Genomic DNA, 19,861 nt, shown 5'->3' on the forward strand with positions numbered 1-19,861 from the left:
TGTTCCTATTGGTTATCAAAGGAACTACACCCCCCAGAAGCCCTAGGGACTTGCCCTGCTTCCACCAGCCCAGGAACAGAAAGGGAGGTGGCCGATTGCCTGCAGGTGTGCTTCGCCAGGTGCAACCAATTAGCCTGCCTCTGTGCTGGGCTAGGCAGTATAAAGGCTACTGCCTGCAGTGGCTCAGCCTCTTGCATCTGAGAGTCCTTCCTCCACCTTTTGCATCTTCCTACGGATCTTGTATGCTGCTTACCTTCACTCCTGCTTGGACCCTGCCTTGTTGCTTGCTCCACCCTGCTGCCTCCAGCCATAGCCTTCCAGGCTCCCTGCCTCACAGCCCTGCTCCTCTGGGCTCTCCACACCGCAGCTGATCACGCTCTGCTGCCTTCCAGCCTCCGCCCTTGCCCTGCCGGGCTCTCCACATTGCAGCCGATCACGCTCTGCTGCCTTCCAGCCTCCGCCCTTGCCCTGCCGGGCTCTCCACATTGGAGCCGATCACGCTCTGCTGCCTTCCAGCCTCCGCCCTTGCCCTGCCGGGCTCTCCACATTGCAGCCGATCACGCTCTGCTGCCTTCCAGCCTCCGCCCTTGCCCTGCCGGGCTGTCCACATTGCAGCCTGCCTCACTCCGGCTGCCTTAGCCCTTGTCCTCTGGGCTCCCTGCTCTGCAGCCTACCTCACTCTGGCTACCTACAGCCCTTGTCCTCTGGGCCTTCCTACTTTGCAGCTTATCACGCTCCGCTGCCTACAACCTACCTTTTCCGCTGGGTTCTCGGCCTAGCAGCCCTCTACAGTCCTCTTCTACCTTCTACGTTCAGCGGCCCTGTCCCTCAGGGTTCACTCCTTACTGCCCGGCCCTTATGGGATCCTTGCCATGCAGTCTGCTTTACTCTGCTGCCCTAAGCCCTTTTCCTCTGGGCTTTCTACCTTACAGTCCTACTCCTGTGGGCTTACTCATTGCTTTCCTGCTCCTCTGAGCTCTCAACCTTGTTCCTTACTGTCCTCTGCTATCCTATCCTGTTACACGACTTTCCCTTCATTTCCTTCTGCTAGTTTGCTATCACCTTCTTACCTGGATTTGTCTGTAGTATCTTCTCTTGTACTGTTTGTAGACCCTTTTGTACAGAGCTTGTCTGTTGGTTCCCATCAGTCAACCTCTGCCCCTTCCCTTGTCTCGTTTCTACATTACAGACACCCATAGCTGCTGTTCCAAGTCATGAGCAAACCGCGTGGGCCTCTGTTATAGCAAACTGTGCAGAAGGCTAGAGTATTTCCAAGGTTCGTGGAATACTCTTTTCCTATATCTGCATACACCCCAAGAGGGTATTCATTCTGTATCTTTTCCCTTGCTACTCTTGCCTACTCTTCGTTCTCTTTCCTTTCCGCTGTGTGTGCTCTTATCTGTCCACTTTATTTGGCACAACCACCCAAACCCTTTCTGGGTGTCCTGTGCCACTCTTAATAGAGTGCCATCCCTGACAGAATGCAAGAGCCAAAGATTTCTTGTTCGATAGGCCGGAAAGGCACACACAGACCAAAGATGCTTTCCTTTCGAGTTAAGAAACCTTTGCATAAACCTATGGTTTCCCTAAAGACAGCAAACAAGAACCTTAGTCTAAAGGACAGTCTCGCCTTATTAAACAAAGATTTACAAGCACAGTACTATACTCACTGGCTAGCTGACCCTTCTTCCATGTACAATTATTATGACATTTGCGACTATGATCCGCAGTCCTTATCTGTTGCAGAGCTACAGCAAGATAATGCATTCTTACAGATCTTGTTAGACCAAACAATGAAAAACTCTCCTGCGTCTTCTGACAAGCCTTCTAACACCGCAACAGCTAAGGATATATCACTCATTGTGGGAGACTCTAAACCAGAATACGCTGTTGCCAGAGTGATATGCGCAAGATCAGCTTGGCAAGCCGCCCAGAATGCTGGAAAACCTTATTTGACAGGACAAGGCAGTCATTATCCTGAGGTTTGTGCATCTGGTCCTGGGTACAAAAGACCTGTACTAACCATTGGTTGTCTAAATGCTTCCACAGTATCTACTAACCACAATAACCCTAAGGTCAGTCTTCCCATTGCTACAACCGAATTCTCTGCCACACCAGCTTCTGAAGCTTTAGATCAAACTAATGATACTTACCTGCTACACGAACAACTCCTACGCCTGAAAAGGAAGACCGAAGACCTCTATGATGACTTTGTTTATTTGTATTATAAGAATCTTATGAAGGGACACAAGTCACCAGACCATCTGACACTATGTCCAACACCTGACATCTTATCTTTAGAGATCGACATGATAAGGCCTGGAATTGCCATACAGAAAAGTATACAGACTTATACCAAGCAGATGGAAGACCTAAATATAGCATATGTATCCCTTCTAAAGACTGACACAGCTCTTTCACCTTCCAGCCACCGAAACTCAGGTTGTTGTACTGACAGAAAAGAATTAACTCCTCCGGTGGGTCAAATCACGCACACAGCCATTACACCACAAAACAAGGGTGGTCTTCTGATTGGAAATCCCTCTGAGTCAAAGGATGGTTCCGCCCTCACCCTTGCCTATTGTCCAGTACTCACACTTACAACCTCTTCTGAAATGACAATGGCAGCTGAAGAGACTGGCGCAGTTCACACCGAGCATGCTGAGTTGGCAAGCGGGGCTTGCCAAAGTGTGGCTGTGCTATCAGACAACACTCTTGAGCAATCAACATCTTCAGTTTCTTCGTTACCCCCTGAATCGCCAGTGGTTGTGGTACCCGATCCACCAGTAGTTGCAACACCTGAACTGTCTGTAGCTGCTACAGCACCCGAACTTCCAACTGAAATTCATGATCTTCCTGCTGCTGGGGTTCCTAAACTCCCTGCCACATTTGAGACTCCTCTAGTCTCTGCTGCAAATCTTGAGGTTGCTATAGCTACTGTGATTCCTGAAGCTACTGCTAATTCTGATGCTCCCGATGCCCAGATTTCTACTTCCTTCGCAGCTGTGCTCGCTGCAGCAGAATCCTCTGCTACACAACCTGATCCCTCAGCACCTTCTCTTCCTGATCCTACATCCGCCATGCTAACTGTTGCAAAGTCAGCGAAGGGTTTTCCTGTTAAGACTACTGCTCCAGTTGCTCCTGCTGGTGTATCTATAGCACTAAGACTGCCAGACTCTACTCTACCAGTCTCAGGTGCGTTCCAGCCCGCTGGCTCTCTCATGACACCCACACACCCAGTTGCTACAGCCTTGATACTCTCTACAGCCATTCAAGATCTCACTGCTGCTGTAACCTCTGAACTGTCTACTAATCATGGGAAAACCGCCGCTGTGACTCCTGAACTCTCTGCGGCTAACCCTAACGTTGTCATTGCTGCTCCGGATGTCTTGGAAAGCCTTCCTAAAGCTACCAACTCTGCTGTACCTATGGCTCCACTTTCCAGCACCATATTGTTGCCCGTCAAAGCAAAATCTATCATGGAGCCTGCAGCAGTTTTTCGCAGTTCCTCTTTTCATGCACACACAGTTGGGGTCTGTGTTCCAAAGACTTCGTCTATTCTGATTGCTACATCAAAGGTTCTGAACATTGGTACTATCTCCGTCATTCAAGACTCTCACCTTGCAACCCGTTTCTGGTGCTTCATGATGTGCCTTTTTGGATTAAGACTCTTGTACGGTGTGACAGACATTCTTCCTGTAGGTCGGTCTTCAGGGAGCCTGGAGAGGAGCCTGGAGAGAGGCCTGGAGAGGGGCATACTGTCATGCCTGCGCCATGGGCGCATCCATTTACGCTCAATTTGGACTATATGTTTATCATTTATTTACAACAGACTCTTGGATCCATCTATATTTACTTTGGGAACTTTATTTCCCATTTGCGAGACTTTGGTGCTTTATTATTATTTCCAACAAACTACGCATACCATAATGCACCTGGCTACAAGCATCGATTCCTGGCTGTTCCTATTGGTTATCAAAGGAACTACACCCCCCAGAAGCCCTAGGGACTTGCCCTGCTTCCACCAGCCCAGGAACAGAAAGGGAGGTGGCCGATTGCCTGCAGGTGTGCTTCTCCAGGTGCAACCAATTAGCCTGCCTCTGTGCTGGGCTAGGCAGTATAAAGGCTGCTGCCTGCAGTGGCTCAGCCTCTTGCATCTGAGAGTCCTTCCTCCACCTTTTGCATCTTCCTACGGATCTTGTATGCTGCTTACCTTCACTCCTGCTTGGACCCTGCCTTGTTGCTTGCTCCACCCTGCTGCCTCCAGCCATAGCCTTCCAGGCTCCCTGCCTCACAGCCCTGCTCCTCTGGGCTCTCCACACCGCAGCTGATCACGCTCTGCTGCCTTCCAGCCTCCGCCCTTGCCCTGCCGGGCTCTCCACATTGCAGCCGATCATGCTCTGCTGCCTTCCAGCCTCCGCCCTTGCCCTGCCGGGCTCTCCACATTGGAGCCGATCACGCTCTGCTGCCTTCCAGCCTCCGCCCTTGCCCTGCCGGGCTCTCCACATAGCAGCCGATCACGCTCTGCTGCCTTCCAGCCTCCGCCCTTGCCCTGCCGGGCTGTCCACATTGCAGCCTGCCTCACTCCGGCTGCCTTAGCCCTTGTCCTCTGGGCTCCCTGCTCTGCAGCCTACCTCACTCTGGCTACCTACAGCCCTTGTCCTCTGGGCCTTCCTACTTTGCAGCTTATCACGCTCCGCTGCCTACTACCTACCTTTTCCGCTGGGTTCTCGGCCTAGCAGCCCTCTACAGTCCTCTTCTACCTTCTACGTTCAGCGGCCCTGTCCCTCAGGGTTCACTCCTTACTGCCCGGCCCTTATGGGATCCTTGCCGTGCAGTCTGCTTTACTCTGCTGCCCTAAGCCCTTTTCCTCTGGGCTTTCTACCTTACAGTCCTACTCCTGTGGGCTTACTCATTGCTTTCCTGCTCCTCTGAGCTCTCAACCTTGTTCCTTACTGTCCTCTGCTATCCTATCCTGTTACACGACTTTCCCTTCATTTCCTTCTGCTAGTTTGCTATCACCTTCTTACCTGGATTTGTCTGTAGTATCTTCTCTTGTACTGTTTGTAGACCCTTTTGTACAGAGCTTGTCTGTTGGTTCCCATCAGTCAACCTCTGCCCCTTCCCTTGTCTCGTTTCTACATTACAGACACCCATAGCTGCTGTTCCAAGTCATGAGCAAACAGCGTGGGCCTCTGTTATAGCAAACTGTGCAGAAGGCTAGAGTATTTCCAAGGTTCGTGGAATACTCTTTTCCTATATCTGCATACACCCCAAGAGGGTATTCATTCTGTATCTTTTCCCTTGCTACTCTTGCCTACTCTTCGTTCTCTTTCCTTTCCGCTGTGTGTGCTCTTATCTGTCCACTTTATTTGGCACAACCACCCAAACCCTTTCTGGGTGTCCTGTGCCACTCTTAATAGAGTGCCATCCCTGACAACTATCCACATTACGTTGTCCTGTGGGTAGTGATAACACCAGCCTTAGAGCTAAGAGACATATGCACCATGCATTTTTACTCCCTTAAAAGGGAAAATGTGGCTAACAAAAACGAGAAACAATGAACATATCATTGCTTCAACCCACAAAGCTCCACTGATATTTTTTTGATTTAGTGACCAGTAGAGCAGTGGCATAGGAAGGAAGGAACTCTAATAATATTAATGCCAAATCTCAAAAGGAATTTTATGGGGAAAGAACATCTTTTAATAAGCAGAAAGTATCCCTATTGGCAAAGCTAATTACTTTTTTACTCCAAAAAAATAATTTGACTCCAGGTAGGGAGCAAAATCTGATTAGAGCCTTGCTTGTACCCCCGACATAGGGAGTGAAATGACAGGGCACATAATAAAGTATATAGTTTGCCCACCCTTCCGCACCACAGCCTAGATAAAATTAAACAAGAGCCTTACTGAGGTTTATTATGGAGCCCTGTTGAAGGAAATCACACATATATGCCTTTTAAGTTAATTGCATCAATTCATCAGAGATATACATGATTTAGTGCCTTCTTCTGTAACTATGGATCCCTCTTCTGTAATTCTTTGTGATCAGTTAAATAAGATGCAGGGAGATGCTAGAGACTGCACACACAGAACACATGGTTATATTGAAAAGTCCTCAGCAGTTGAGCATAGAAAGAAAAAGAAGGTGCTGTTGTGTAGATGGGTACTAGAATGTCCTATTGATGTATCCTGCCTCCTGCAGGATGTACTCTGGGCCAGTAATGCACAAGGAGCAGGAACCAGGCCGACCCAGGTAAGTGGAAAAGGAAACATGTTTATTTCTTCTTATGTTCCATAGTACAGGTAGTAAAGTAGGAGAGATAGTCACAGCCTGGTTGGTTAGGTGTGTTTGTTTTGCAGACAAGTTCTTTCTGCTTTTTTAAGATGTATGCATAGTTAATACATTTGTCTTTATTATACTAGGTTGTTGTAGTCCCATGACTTATGTATTGTTCTGTGCTGAATTTGTATAATTTTTGTTTTTTGTGTATGTATATGTGACATTTTTTACTTGGAATCGTGTTCTTGTTTTTTTCATTTTAAACGGGGCGGCACGTTTATTTTTCCACAAGATGGAGTGGAAAATGGAAGAAAAAAGCAGGTTTACCTAACTTTTACTCCTTCCTTGTCCACTCCGCCTTTTGGGCATTTAACATTGCATACAGACGACCCAACAACACATAAGTGCTATTGTTGGCGGTCCCCTGCATGTAAGTTAGATTTTTTATGAAATGACCCCAGAGGGGTTATTTGGGGCCCCTCATTCATTGTGACTCAAGCAGGCTTCCGAACTAAGGTACAGAAAGCTTGTTGCAAGCAAAGGACCCCACATTGCAGGAGGTCCTGAACATTGCCTAAGTCTTCGAGCTATCCCATAAATGTGCCAGGATAATTATTGCTGGTGAGACTAAACGAGTTGCTGAGTGTATGCATGGAGTAACCAAAAGTTACAACAGCAATTTATCCAGTGTTGCCATAGGTAGAAGAGCAAGGACCAGGAGACTGGTCAAGCCAATCCACTTAGTTCTGGGAAGAGGTGAACAGGGAGTGAAGGAAGCTCTGGATGGGTGTGGGCATTGTAACAACACCACAAAACACCAGCATTGCAAGGTGGAAGCCAGAAATGTGGCTTGAAGGGACACTTTGCTCGCATGTGTAGGAAAAGCACTGGTCAAGCCTAGGATGTTCAGGAGGCAAACGACGAGACTGCTTCCGACAATGCTGTTATTATTATTAATATTGTTATTGTATTTATTGATCACAGACCTAGCTTCGAGAAGCCACCGAGCGCTTTACAGAGGCATACAACAATAGAAGAAGGAAGCTGCAGAAGAAGGAAGGATTGTGGTCTGGAAAAGTCATTGAGGGGCTGGCAAGCTGCATGCTCCTAAATTGCATCTCACATTACAAGTGAGTGCACAAATAAGTGTATCTTGGGAAACTCAAGGGTGAGTCAAAGGATCTCCAGAAATTGGACATGAGGCTAAATTTGCTTGAAAACAGTATTACTATTGTGATGGGTGTAGATGGATCGCAAAAACGATCAAAGGCGTGAAAGCTGTATGCGGTAGAAAAGTGATCATCAGTAGTGGGGGGGGGGTGATTAAGGTGCACATAAGACCCAATTAAATCCACAAGAGAAGGTAGCACCACAAACGAATCCCTGGCCACATAGTACCCCAACGTTTTCAATGAAACAATGGTAAAGTGAATGGATTCAAGCACTGTTTTGTATTTAAGAAGGGGGCAACCCCAAGTTGCACCGATTAGACCCACAACTGAAGACATGCCCGAAGAGGAGGTGTGAAAATCGTGAGAAAACGGGCCAATGGTGAATGGTGAGAAATCACATAGCGAACATGCAAGGATGGATGTGGGTGGATGTGGAGAGAGACCCCAAAAACAGAGAAGGGGTGGAGGGCTGGAACCAGGATCAGCACAAGGAAGAATTTGGAGAGGGGGAACCAGAACCAGCCCAAGGTTCGATGGGGAGGGTTGGAACCCTAACCAGCCAAGAGTTGGATAGGGAGCGTAAACCCAGAATTAGAGCAGAGTGAACAGGGAGGGAGGAACCAACCAACTCATGGGTAGATGGGAGGGGAGACTTAGAAGCAGCCTAAGGATGGATGTGAAGAGGTTGAACCAAAACTAGCCTAGGTGTGTCTGGTTAGGGGTGAAATCAGAAACAGGTCAAGGATGGACCTGGGGGCAGGGAAGGGTGGAAACCGAAGCAACAACGTGGTGGATGTGGATTGGTGGAACCAGAACTGCTTCGATGTGCAGGGGGACGGAAGGACCCTAACCCAGCACACGGTGGATGGCCTTCTGGGAAGCAGAACGATGCCGGGGAGTGGATGGGGAGGATTGGAACCCAAACCCACCCATGGGCGGATTGGGAAGGTGAATCCCAGAACAAGCCCATGGGTGAATCGGGAGGGGGGACTCAGACCCAGACCTCTGGTGGATGTGAAGGGTGCTGATTTACTGTATGGGTACCTGCATCCATGAATTGTAGTCCATTATCAAGCAAAAAAATTTGGCTGTGCCGGTTGGTTAAGTAGGCAGCTGCTATCTCCAAAGGAATGCTGGCAAATGGCGAGGAGAGTGATCCAGACAAAGAGACAAACACGTTTTACCCTGGGTCCAGGTGCCCTTTGCCCTCTCTTTCCAGGCACTGGACACTGTGTCCCCATCATTCTTCAGCCAGCAAAGGACTTGTGCCCAATGTAGGCCCACTCTCCGACTTTCATGCCCAGGATACAAAGAAATAAGACAAACTCCAATGGGGAATGAGACCAGGAGGACAGGATGCAAGAGTTTTATTTATTTTTATTTATTGTATTTGTTATACGCCCAAGCCCAAGGGTATCACGGCGTAGTTACAGAGAAGGCTTGACTTAGGGTTGCATAACGATAAGAATATTTGATCTTGGTCGTTAGATATACAGTGGTTACATAGGCTATGTACAGCGTATACGTTTACTAAGTCTCGTAGTGCTGTTTCAGTGCTGTGACCGGAGCGGAAACATGATTGTCTGTCGCCTAGTAGTTTGTTGTCTTCGAGGTGGGCTTGGACTTGGGTATAGGCAATTTTATCTATGATTTTCAAAAGGAAGGGTACTGTAGTGATGGGTCTGTGTGGGAATGGTGGCGTCTAATGAGGGTTTTTTTAGAAGGGGGGTGACCCAGGCTTCTTTAATGCTAGGGGGGATGGTGTTGGTAGGGTATCAGGTAATATTTTCACCAGCAAAAATATTGCCGTACATATGGTCGTCGGGAACGGCCATAGGCGATATTTTTGGTGGCGAAAATATTAGGTGCGGGGGTTGCGGGGGTGTCCCCCGCATATAAAAAAATGATGCGGGGGTTGCGGGGGTGTCCTCCGCAGGGTCCATGTGTTATTTTCGCCGCAAATATATGGCGATATTTTTGCGGCGAAAATATCACATGGAACCGTTGGTAGAGAATGAGGCGTTTATGAAATGAGTAATAATGGGAGCTAAGGCTGGCACACAGTCCTTGATTAGTTTGGCTGGGACTTCATCGCTTTACAATTAGAAGGTTTTAGTGTATCTATTGTTTTTTGTACTTGGGCTATAGTCACTGGTGTAAAGTTAAAGTCTGCTGTGTTGGCTATGGGAGGTGGTGAGGTAGTCTCGGCTAGGGGGCCTAGCAATTTTTTTTGGGCTTCAATTTTGTTTTGCAGTGTGCTGATTTTAGCAGCTAGGGCATTTTTAATATTTGAGCACCAAGCTTTATTTACTACGACAGTAGAGGGTGGATGAAAAGGTGTTTCCAATTCCTTAATCATAGCAAATAGTTCTTTGCTATTAGAGGAGGCGTTCATTATGTGTGTATTAAGTGAATTAGCTTTCTGTATGTACACTTCAGTTTTGTAGGTTTTGGCAGCTATTTGGAGTTCTTTTTTTAGTTCAGTGGTGGGTTTTTTTCTAGTTAAGTGTTTGAGCGCTCTTTTCTTTCTCCTAAACTCGATGAGTTAATCATTGAACCAGATATTACTGGGCTTGGGTTTAGGTTTTTTGGCTCTGAGGGGGGCTATTTCATCGATGGCTAACTGTAAACAGTTGTGGTAGTGCAGAGCGATAGCTTCTGAGTTGTGCATCAGTGGGGGTTTGGTGTTTAATAGTTTGTCTAGAAGTGGTGTTAGGTTTTCTGAGGTTAGTTTCTTAGTGTTTCTCATTAAAATAGGTAGCGAGGGCGGAGAGGGAGGTGCAGGGTCAATCGTGGTGGTGATGTCGAATGTGATGAGGGAGTGATCGGTCCAGGATAATTCCATAATGTCTTTTAGAGTACCTTGGTATTTAAGGTTAAGATCCAGTCAAGGATTCATCCTTTGGTATGGGTTGGGGCATTAACAATTTGTTTGAATTGCATTTCTAGGAATGCGTTATTAAAGGCTGTAGCTTTAGAGTCTGTTAGGTCATTATATCCCAGGTTGATGTCGCCTAGTAGTACAAATTTGGTGTTGGGTTTGATCATCGGGGAGATGAGCAGAGGCAATTCAATTTCTGGGTTGCTCAGAGAGCTTGGTGTTCTGTATACTATGAGAAAGTTGATGGTGGTTTTCGGGTCAGTGGCTAGTTTTAACGTTAGGAGTTCGTAGCCTGGTAACCTTTCTGTTTTACATTCTCTGAATTTAAGTGAGGATTTGAGGATGATAGCCACCCCACCTCCTATGGTATCTTGTCGGTCTGATCTAAGAATGAAGTATTCAGGTGGTATAGCTAGTGAAAGGCGTGGGCTTGAGGCTGTATGAAGCCAGGTTTCAGTTACAGCAAATAAGTCTAGTTTGTAGTCGAGAATAAGGTCATGGATGTCAGTGGCATGTGCGCCTAGTGATCTGGCATTTAGAAGGGCTTCTGTTATTGGTTTAGTGCTGGATGGAGTGTTTGTTGTGGGGTGGTGTTTGGGGTGATGGTACATGGGGGGTAGTACAGAGGGTGTGGCACTGGATGGTTCGAGATTTGGGATTGTGTTTCTGGTCATTTTTTATGATAATGTTTTGTGCCTTGAGAATTTGAGTGCTGGCACTGGATCTAAGTGGCTGGTGGCGGGGGGTGGTTTGGTTGTGCGGGTGGATAGTCTGCAGTTTCTTAGAACACTTGGCATGGGTTTGATGCGTGATTGTGGTATGTGTGTTCTGTTGGATAGCTGAATGAGGCGGGAAGAGCCTAGAATGGGGATGGACGGTATGGTGGTTTGGGTAGCAGTGGGTATAGTGGTAAATGCTGGTGTTGTGGGTAGGAAGGGTGTGGGGCACGGTAGTGTGTGGTGTCTACGTCATAATAAGCATGCTAGTACAGCGCCTATCTGGAGGTATGAGCCATTGGTGCGGATGGATGAAGTGTGCAGGTGGTGGGTTGCTATTGTCATGTTTGTATCTTGGATGTGCTGCAAGTTATGTGCACTTAGTGAGAGTGTGGGTGTCAGCATAGCGCATATTAGTGCAATTATAGGTATAATTTTTTTAATTTCCACTATTACACAGTTTGCTGTCCCTGGGGGTATTTGTGCCGTGGTGCGGCTTGGTATAGGGTACTGGAGGCTTATCAAGATAGCAGTGTTCAGTATAAAGAGTGTGATCATGTTTCACAAGCCTTACAAATGTTTACAGAATCGGTTGTGCGCGACAAATTTTGACATTTAGCCAGGTGGCGGGGACAATTGCAGTAGCTAGGATAAGACTTCTTTTACTCTGCGAATATAGCTTTGACTCAGGGGCAGCCATGCCACGACAATAAAGCGAGTTGGCACGTTAAAGGTTCAAAGCAATATATCGATCGCTTTCTCAGAGCGCTGTCTAGCAGTCAGGTAAGTGTGAGTGATAATGCAAAAAGGACAAGTTCACTGACTTCATGCAGTGTTCTAACAACACTGATGAACCTCGCTGTTTAAAATATCATTAACGTTGGTAGCAATCAAACAACATAATTCTAGCGTCAATGCAAAATGCAGGGTGCTGCTAGTGCTTGTGTTGGCTGAGATGCAGTCAGAGGCATAAGGAGAAACATAGCAGGCTAGTGTGCAAAACAATGCTAGCAATATTACAGAGTGTCTGAATGCAGATGCTATATCATTGGAAATATGTGGCGCAGTCATCTGAATATAAAATGCTGCTAATACTCAAAGGTCACTGGAATGCTCCGGTAGACAGACTGTGGCAGAGAGGTACAATAGGCCTTCGAGCTCCGACCAGTGACGGGTTCGGATAAACAATATGCAAAAGAGTTGCTGGTGACATAGATAGTCATGATAGTTTTTAAATAGAGTTTGTAGGCTTCATTGCCCCGAAGTGTTAAAGGGGCAATACGAGATATGCGAGGGCGAGCGGCACACATCAGTAGCCCATATAAAGATCACACTATTAGGTCACAGCGTGGTGTGATTGTTGAGCAGCAACACATTTCAATGTACTTACAATATAGCAGGGGACCGCTCGACCGTCGCGGACAGGCGCAGACAGGTCCTTTTGCTTGGCCCTTCTGCGTGTGTGCTTCCGGCAACACGGCTTCCGCCTATCGGTTCAGACCGATGGCTGAAGAAGCAGCAGACAGCCAATCCGGGGCTGCGTTGGAGGCACCTGGAGGTCAGGGGGGTGGTTGGTTCAGGGCGACGTTCAGTTGTTTATATGAAATTTGCCATCCAGAGGACTCTGCTGCCCGAGAGCGCTCTGGCAAACATTACAAAGGTAGCAGCTTAAGTAAGAATATCGCGTCATACATGACATCATTGCATATGGGATTGCATAGATACAGGATTGGGTAAAATGGTTGGATACATATGTAATACATGATGTTGCTCCCGCTGGATTGGTTGTTCAGTTGGCGGGAGGGTTCATACCACAAGTTCTGGCTGCATGTGTCCGGGTGGGGTGAGGGTCAGGTCACGATGAAGCAGGGCAGTCCCTAGCTAATCTAACATAACATATTGCTTCAAGCATGCACTAAATAACAGTTACTTAGGCTTCTTTGAGCAAATCATTGTCCAAGATGAATGCCAAGTGTCTCTCCAACAGCCCCACCTGCGTCGTCTTCAGCACGGGGGCTGGTTATGTACACAGGGGCAAAAATAGGAAGCGTCCTCCACTGTTCGTCGAGCAAGTGATGCATCTTAAACCGAATGTGTGAGGGAGGGCCCGAATGGCCCTGCCACTCCCACACACCAATCAAGGTGCTTCCTTGCTTCTAGATGGTTGTGCGGGAGCTTCAGTGCTATGGTGGTTGTGGCAGCTGGTGATGCTGAAAGTGACCCCGGTTCAACAGAGCACGGTCGCAGGGCAGATCAGGAGATGGAAAGGGGTTTTGTTGCATGGGCCCATTTTAGACCAATCACGTTTGCTGCAGTGGGCCCAAGTTTAGCACTTGCATGTTTACAGGTGAGTGGGTGAGCTGCTTGACACCACTGAGGTTGCAGTGGCTAGTGATGGCGGTAAAGGTAGAAGGACAAATGGAAGTCCCGGCAACCCCTTGCCTGATGCAGCAGTGTTGCAGGGAAAAGGGCTGACCAGGTAAGGGCAGGGGGCTTTGTACACAGGGGCAAAAATAGGAAGCGTCCTCCCCTGTTGGTCGCGCAAGTGATGCATCTTAAACTGAATGTGTGAGGGGGGCCTAATGGCCCTGCCACTCCCACACATTCCCCCCTTTCATTACATCTAAAGTAACAAATTAATTTTTGTTTTTATTCTCATTGCTTCAGCCAGCGCTTCGTCCCATGCAGGTGTGTCTTTTATGAGCATCCACGCTCCACATACACTTCCCAAACTATGCCCATTCCTGGCATACTCATCAGGTGTACAGGTCATGTAAATTCCTCCATCTCCTTCCTCTCTGACATCTTTTTCTCCACCTGTGGTGTTCCCCAGGGATCTAATCTCTCTCCCTGGCTGTTCAACCAGTATCTGGCACTCCTTGCCCACCGCATCACCGCTCTCTGCCCCACTTTCAGTGCTTTGCGGACGATACCCAGCTCATTTTCAGGCTACCCTCGGCCTCCTCCTCTCCTTCCTTCATCTGTGACTGTCTGTCTGCTATCCAGGAATGGTGTTCCGCCAATGACCTCTGCCTTAATGCCAGTAAGACTGAGATTCTACTCATCGGCACACCCACTCCCTCCTTCCCTGCAGCTCTCTGGCCAGCCTCTCTTGGCCCTCTTCCTGCTCCTACCTGCAAGGCAAAAAACCTCATCTTCGACTCCACACTCTCCTTCTCTCCTCATATATCTGACGTCTCTAAGAAGTCACACTACCAGCTGCACCTCCTCAGAGGTATTCTTCCCTTCCTCTCCTTCCCCCAGAAGCTCACTGTCTCCCGAGCCCTGGTTCTCTCGAAGCTGGACTACTGTAACAGCCTCTATCTTAATCTGCCTGCCTCCACTCTCCGCCCTCTGCAACTCATCCAGAACAGAACTGCGAGACTTGTCCTTGGCCTCAAGCCCAGGGACTGTATCTCTCCAGGACTGACATCTCTACACTGGCTCCCAGTGACTGCAAGGATTAAGTTCATAACCCTCTGCATTGTCCACAAGGCCTTCTGGGGCCTGGGGCCTAAATACCTTCAACTCTCTCTTCCTAAATATCTTCCTTCCCGAGCCCTTCGCTCATCCGTCTCCAACTCCCTCAGGGTCAGCCGCTTCTCGAAGCAACAAGCTGGGGGTAGATCTCTCTCTGCGGCAGGGGCCTCCCTCTGGAACAGCCTTCCTGCCTCCCTGAAACTTGAGGAGAACCATCTCCGGTTCCGGAAGCACCTCAAAACCTTCCTCTTTGCTTCTGCTTTCTCTCTCCCTCTCCCCTGCTAAATTCTTCACTGAAACTGCACTGAATCTTCAACTGGGCCACTCTCACCAACCTCGGTCCTGGGCCCAGCCACTCTCCACGTGCACTGCCTCCCTGGCAACCCCTGCACTGTGGGACTGTCTCTGTATCCCTACAGCCCCCCCTTCCCAGCACTTGTCTGCACTTACCTTGCACTTGCCACCATCTGGCCCTATTTATTTATTTTTATTCTACTTACTTTGTACTGCACTTCCCCCCTCCCCTTCCCCTTGCACTTTTTCCCTTCCCCCTACTCCTGCACTTGCACGGTCTGAATGACACCTGGCCTAGTAGGATCGTTGTCTGTCTTCCCCTTGTTCCCCCCCCCTGCCTCGTCGCGCCTTGAAACACTTGTGTATAGGCGCGTTACAAATGCCATATCATATCATATCATCTCATATCATATCATATCAGGTCGACCCATACTTCCCTATACCACTGCAGCTCTGTTGGCTCTTTGATTGTAGTATGATATAAGTTGTCTACTCTGTCCCCATTTTGATGGTAGACAGCAGTCATACTGTATTTTGGGGGGTTTGGCTCTCCAGTTTGCATTTGTGCATCTATCATTGTTGCTACCGTTGCCTGTCGGCCCATTGTTACCATCATCATTGCTGAACTAGGCATAGACTTTGCGCAACATCGGATCCCTAGTTAGCACACACAGTAAAATAGTAAAATAAAAACGATGACTGGAACAAACATTTTCATCATGATACTGAACCAAGATGGTATCCAAATGAACATGTTGTCAAACCAGTTGCTGGGCTCTACTCCTCCTTCTTCCCGCATGCGTTCCCCCAAACTGTGCACTGCTGAGATGACGTGGGTGAGGGTCCCATTGTCTACATCCTCGGAAGGTACGAATGTACAGCACACGCTCCCGATTTTTGGTAAACACCGCCGTCCATCGCTGTGAGGAGGTCTAGGACGTACCGGGTCTGCATTGTCATCAGCCACAAGGCACGCAGTTCCACCTTGATGACATTGAACCCCTCTTCAGTGTCGTTGGCCAGTTGGATCAGCTCCCAGCGGACGATCTGTAACCACTTGGAGTTGGTATGTGCCTGGAGCCCTGGCATTAGGAGGGACGCAAAGAATGTTTCTGCTGCGTTGAAGAGCTTGTATTTTGATGGAATTTTAGCTAGCAGTTTGGAAGATTCCGTGGAAATGTAATTTGACCTTTTTCTGCAGGACAGTGTCTCTTTTAGGTCATTCACGGATATGATATCGTATGCGTACGATTCTGTTGGTGTTGGTTGGGGCGCTGCTGGTGTGCTAGCCGATTGCCCTGCTGCCGATGTGCCAGCCGATTCCCCTGCTGCCGAAATGAGAGCCGATTTCCCTTTTCTTTGGATGTTGCTTTCTGGAATCACCATTAGTGCGGAGTGCAAAGTGGCCAGGGTGCAAGTACCTCTCCATGATGCTGGTAAATGCAGGTACGCTTGTTTGCCACACACCCAATACATGTCCGTAAGTGCAGCTGTACCTTTCTTCATGTCTGGGATGATGATGGTTTTGTTGCATTGTTTGTTGGTGCCCATTTGCACCTTCCCCTCTCCATGGAAGCATAGTTCATGTGAAATTTCCTTTTGCGTTTTGATTGGTTTTTCGAGGGCGGTAACCCATGTCAGTTTTCCACTGTGCTGGGACCAGATAGAAGCGCACGTTTCTTTGACCCATTGGAAGTTCTCTTCAGTGAGCCCTCTTAGTGCTTCAGCTTTGCACTCTATTGTCTCGTCATGCCACTTATTGTCTGTGAATCTGGTCCCCTTTATGACAAAAAATGGTTCTTTGATGCAAATCACTCCCTGGCGCTTACTTGTACGCGTTCTTTCGTTCTCCAGCATTTCTATTGTAACTGTGTGTGCCTGGAAGGTACTCCGAATTCTACATAATACTAGATGAATTAAACATTGGGCGTCTTGCAAGGGTACTTCCTGGGGTACTAGTATTTTAGGAGTTCCTGATGCGTGCGGTATGAGGGATCAGACGTAGCAGCTCTCATTAGTAGCTTGCTTTGTGGTTGCGCTCATGTCTGAGTACCATTTGTTGGACTGGTCTGAGTGGCGGGGGTCTTCTATTTCATTTAGATGAAACCCAACCCATGGTAAATGTCATAGCTCTTCCCTCAAGGCCCCCTTTTCCGTCTTCTCCTCCCCCCTTTGTGATTCTGGGACATTTTCACTTTTCGATAGTGTATGGGAAATACCCCTGCCCATGCCGTGTTAGTATGGTTGTTAGCAGCTTTGCAGGCTTGTGTGTCTGGCATTTCTGATTTATTAGTAGCAGCAATATTAAAGTGCATTACAGTGCTTTGCAAGGTAGGTTCTATGGTTGTCTGTGCATTAGTATACATTAAATCATGTTCACTTTCACAAAGATAGTCCCCATCATATTGGTTGGTCTCATTTATAGTACTTGGAAGTGGAAAAAGAGGCATTGGTTCAGTTCGATTCTTGTGCAACGTGGTGAGATTTACATTATTAGAGGGACTGTGTTTCCACATTGTTTTGACCCCGGCCCATATCAGTGCTGATCCTTCTCGTATTAGGTGTACCCCACTCCCCCTTTCTTTTATGTCTTCTACAATAAAAGAAATCGTGTAATACCACGCCATAAAAAATAACATTACAGAAAACAATATGATACTGTATTTCACCCCACATTCATAATTGTACCACTTATTATTTCTATTTACTACCCTATCTCTAACTAAGATTGTGTCGTCATCCGTGACCGCAGTCCTTTCTGTCATTGTGTTACCTGAAGGGGCGATATAAAGTTGTTAAGTAACATGCATATATACATTATAATTTTTACGTATTTTATTTTTTTCCTACTCTATTTTTCTACCACTCCTTTTTCTATTCTATGATGGGCACATCTTACTATTTTCTATTACCTTTTCAACTTTGGCAATCGTCAAGGGGGTCACCAAAATGTAGGCCCACTCCCCGACTTGCACACCCAGGATACAAAGAAATAAGACAAACCCCAATGCGGAATGAGACCAGGAGGACAGGCTGCAAGAGTTAGTCGTTTATATGAAATTTGGCATCCAGAGAACTCTGCTGCCCGAGAGCGCTCTGGCAAACATTACAAAGGTAGCAGCTTAAGTAAGAATATCGCGTCATACATGACATCATTGCACAGGGGATTGCATAGATACAGGATTGGGTAAAACGGTTGGATACATATGTAATACATGATGTTGCTCCTGCTGGATTGGTTGGATTGGTTGTTCAGTTGGCGGGAGGGTTCATACCACGAGGTCCGGCTGCCTGTGTCCGGGTGGGGTGAGGGTCAGGTCACGATGAAGCAGGGCAGTCCCTAGCTAATCTAACATAACATATTGCTTCAAGCATGCACTAAATAACAGTTGCTGAGGCTCCTTTGAGCAAATCATTATCCTCTATAAATTCTAAGTTTACAACAACATCATTATTCACTGGGGTCTTAGGGGGTTTATCAAAACTCGGGAGGGCTCGATCCAGGTGGGATCATTGATCATGGGGTGGGTCTAGGCGCATCAACGAGACTGGGGGGCATGCTGACATTTGTTCGTTCTGAGGTGCAATATACCAGACAGAGGTTGATTTTTATTAGTCGTGGCACACTGGGGTGGGCATCGCACTAGGGTTACATGTCTGGCACATCAAGAGAATACCTATCGGGGCCATGGGGTTGCATTGGCAGTCATTTTCCAGTACCGGGGGTAGGAGGGGGGCATAGGCAGGTTTTGTGGAGATGGATGTGTTTGCAAGGCATGGTTCGAGCCGGTTCACGCACAGGACAGTGATCTCAGAGGAAGAGTGAGATGTTACATTTATATTGTTGCAATTACCTCCGGCTCAGGCGTGAGAATGGAGCTGCAGGGCTTTCAGAGACAGGGAGAAAAATGTGGGGGCCTTTGAGAGTGCCCTGCGTGGCGCTGCAGAGGGGAGAGAAGCCTTTTTGTAGTATTGCGGTGAGTCCTAATCCAAAGATGGAGTCGGAGGTGTCCAAGATGGATGCCAAGTGTCTCTCCAACAGCCCCACCTGCGTTGTCATCAGCACAGGGGCTGGTTATGTACACAGGGGCAAAAATAGGAAGCGTCCTCCACTGTTGGTCGAGCAAGTAATGCATCTTAAACTGAATGTGTGAGGGAGGGCCCGAATGGCCCTGCCACTCCCACACACCAATCAAGGTGCTTCCTTGCTTCTAGATGGTTGTGCGGGAGCTTCAGTGCTATGGTGGTTGTGGCAGCTGGTGATGCTGATAGTGATAGGTGATTAACACCGGTTCAAAAGAGCACGGTCGCAGGGCAGATCAGGAGATGGAAAGGGGTTTTGTTGCATGGGCCCATTTCAGACCAATCACGTTTGCCACAGTGGGCCCAATTTGAGCACTTGCATGTTTACAGGTGAGTGGGTGAGCTGCTTGACACCACTGAGGTTGCAGTGGCTAGTGATGGCGGTAAAGGTAGAAGGACAAATGGAAGTCCCGGCAACCCCTTGCCTGATGCAGCAGTGTTGAAGGAAGAGGGCTGACCAGGTAAGGGCAGGGGGTTTTGTACACAGGGGCAAAAATAGGAAGCGTCCTCCACTGTTGGTCGAGCAAGTGATGCATCTTAAACTGAATGTGTGAGGGGGGCCCCAATGGCCCTGCCACTCCCACACATTCCCCCCTTTCATTACATCTAAAGTAACAAATTACTTTCTGTTTTTATTCTCATTGCGATAATACTCTGCTTCAGCCAGCGCTTCGTCCCATGCAGGTATGTCTTTTATGGGCATCCACGCTCTACATATACTTCCCAAACTATGCCCATTCCTGGCATACTCATCAGGTGTACAGGTCATGTAAATTCCTCCATTCCCATCCAGGTCCACCCATACTTCCCAATACCACTGCAGCTCTGTTGGCTCTTTGGTTGTAGTATGACATAAGTTGTCTACTCTGTCCCCATTTTGATGGTAGACGGCAGTCATACTGTATTTTAGGGGGTTTGGCTCTCCAGTTTGCATTTGTGCATCTATCATT

The sequence above is a fragment of the Ambystoma mexicanum genome, chromosome 5p, assembly GCF_040938575.1.
Source record: "Ambystoma mexicanum isolate Mex_15411 chromosome 5p, UKY_AmexF1_1, whole genome shotgun sequence".
In the NCBI taxonomy this organism is placed as follows: Eukaryota; Metazoa; Chordata; class Amphibia; order Caudata; family Ambystomatidae; genus Ambystoma; species Ambystoma mexicanum.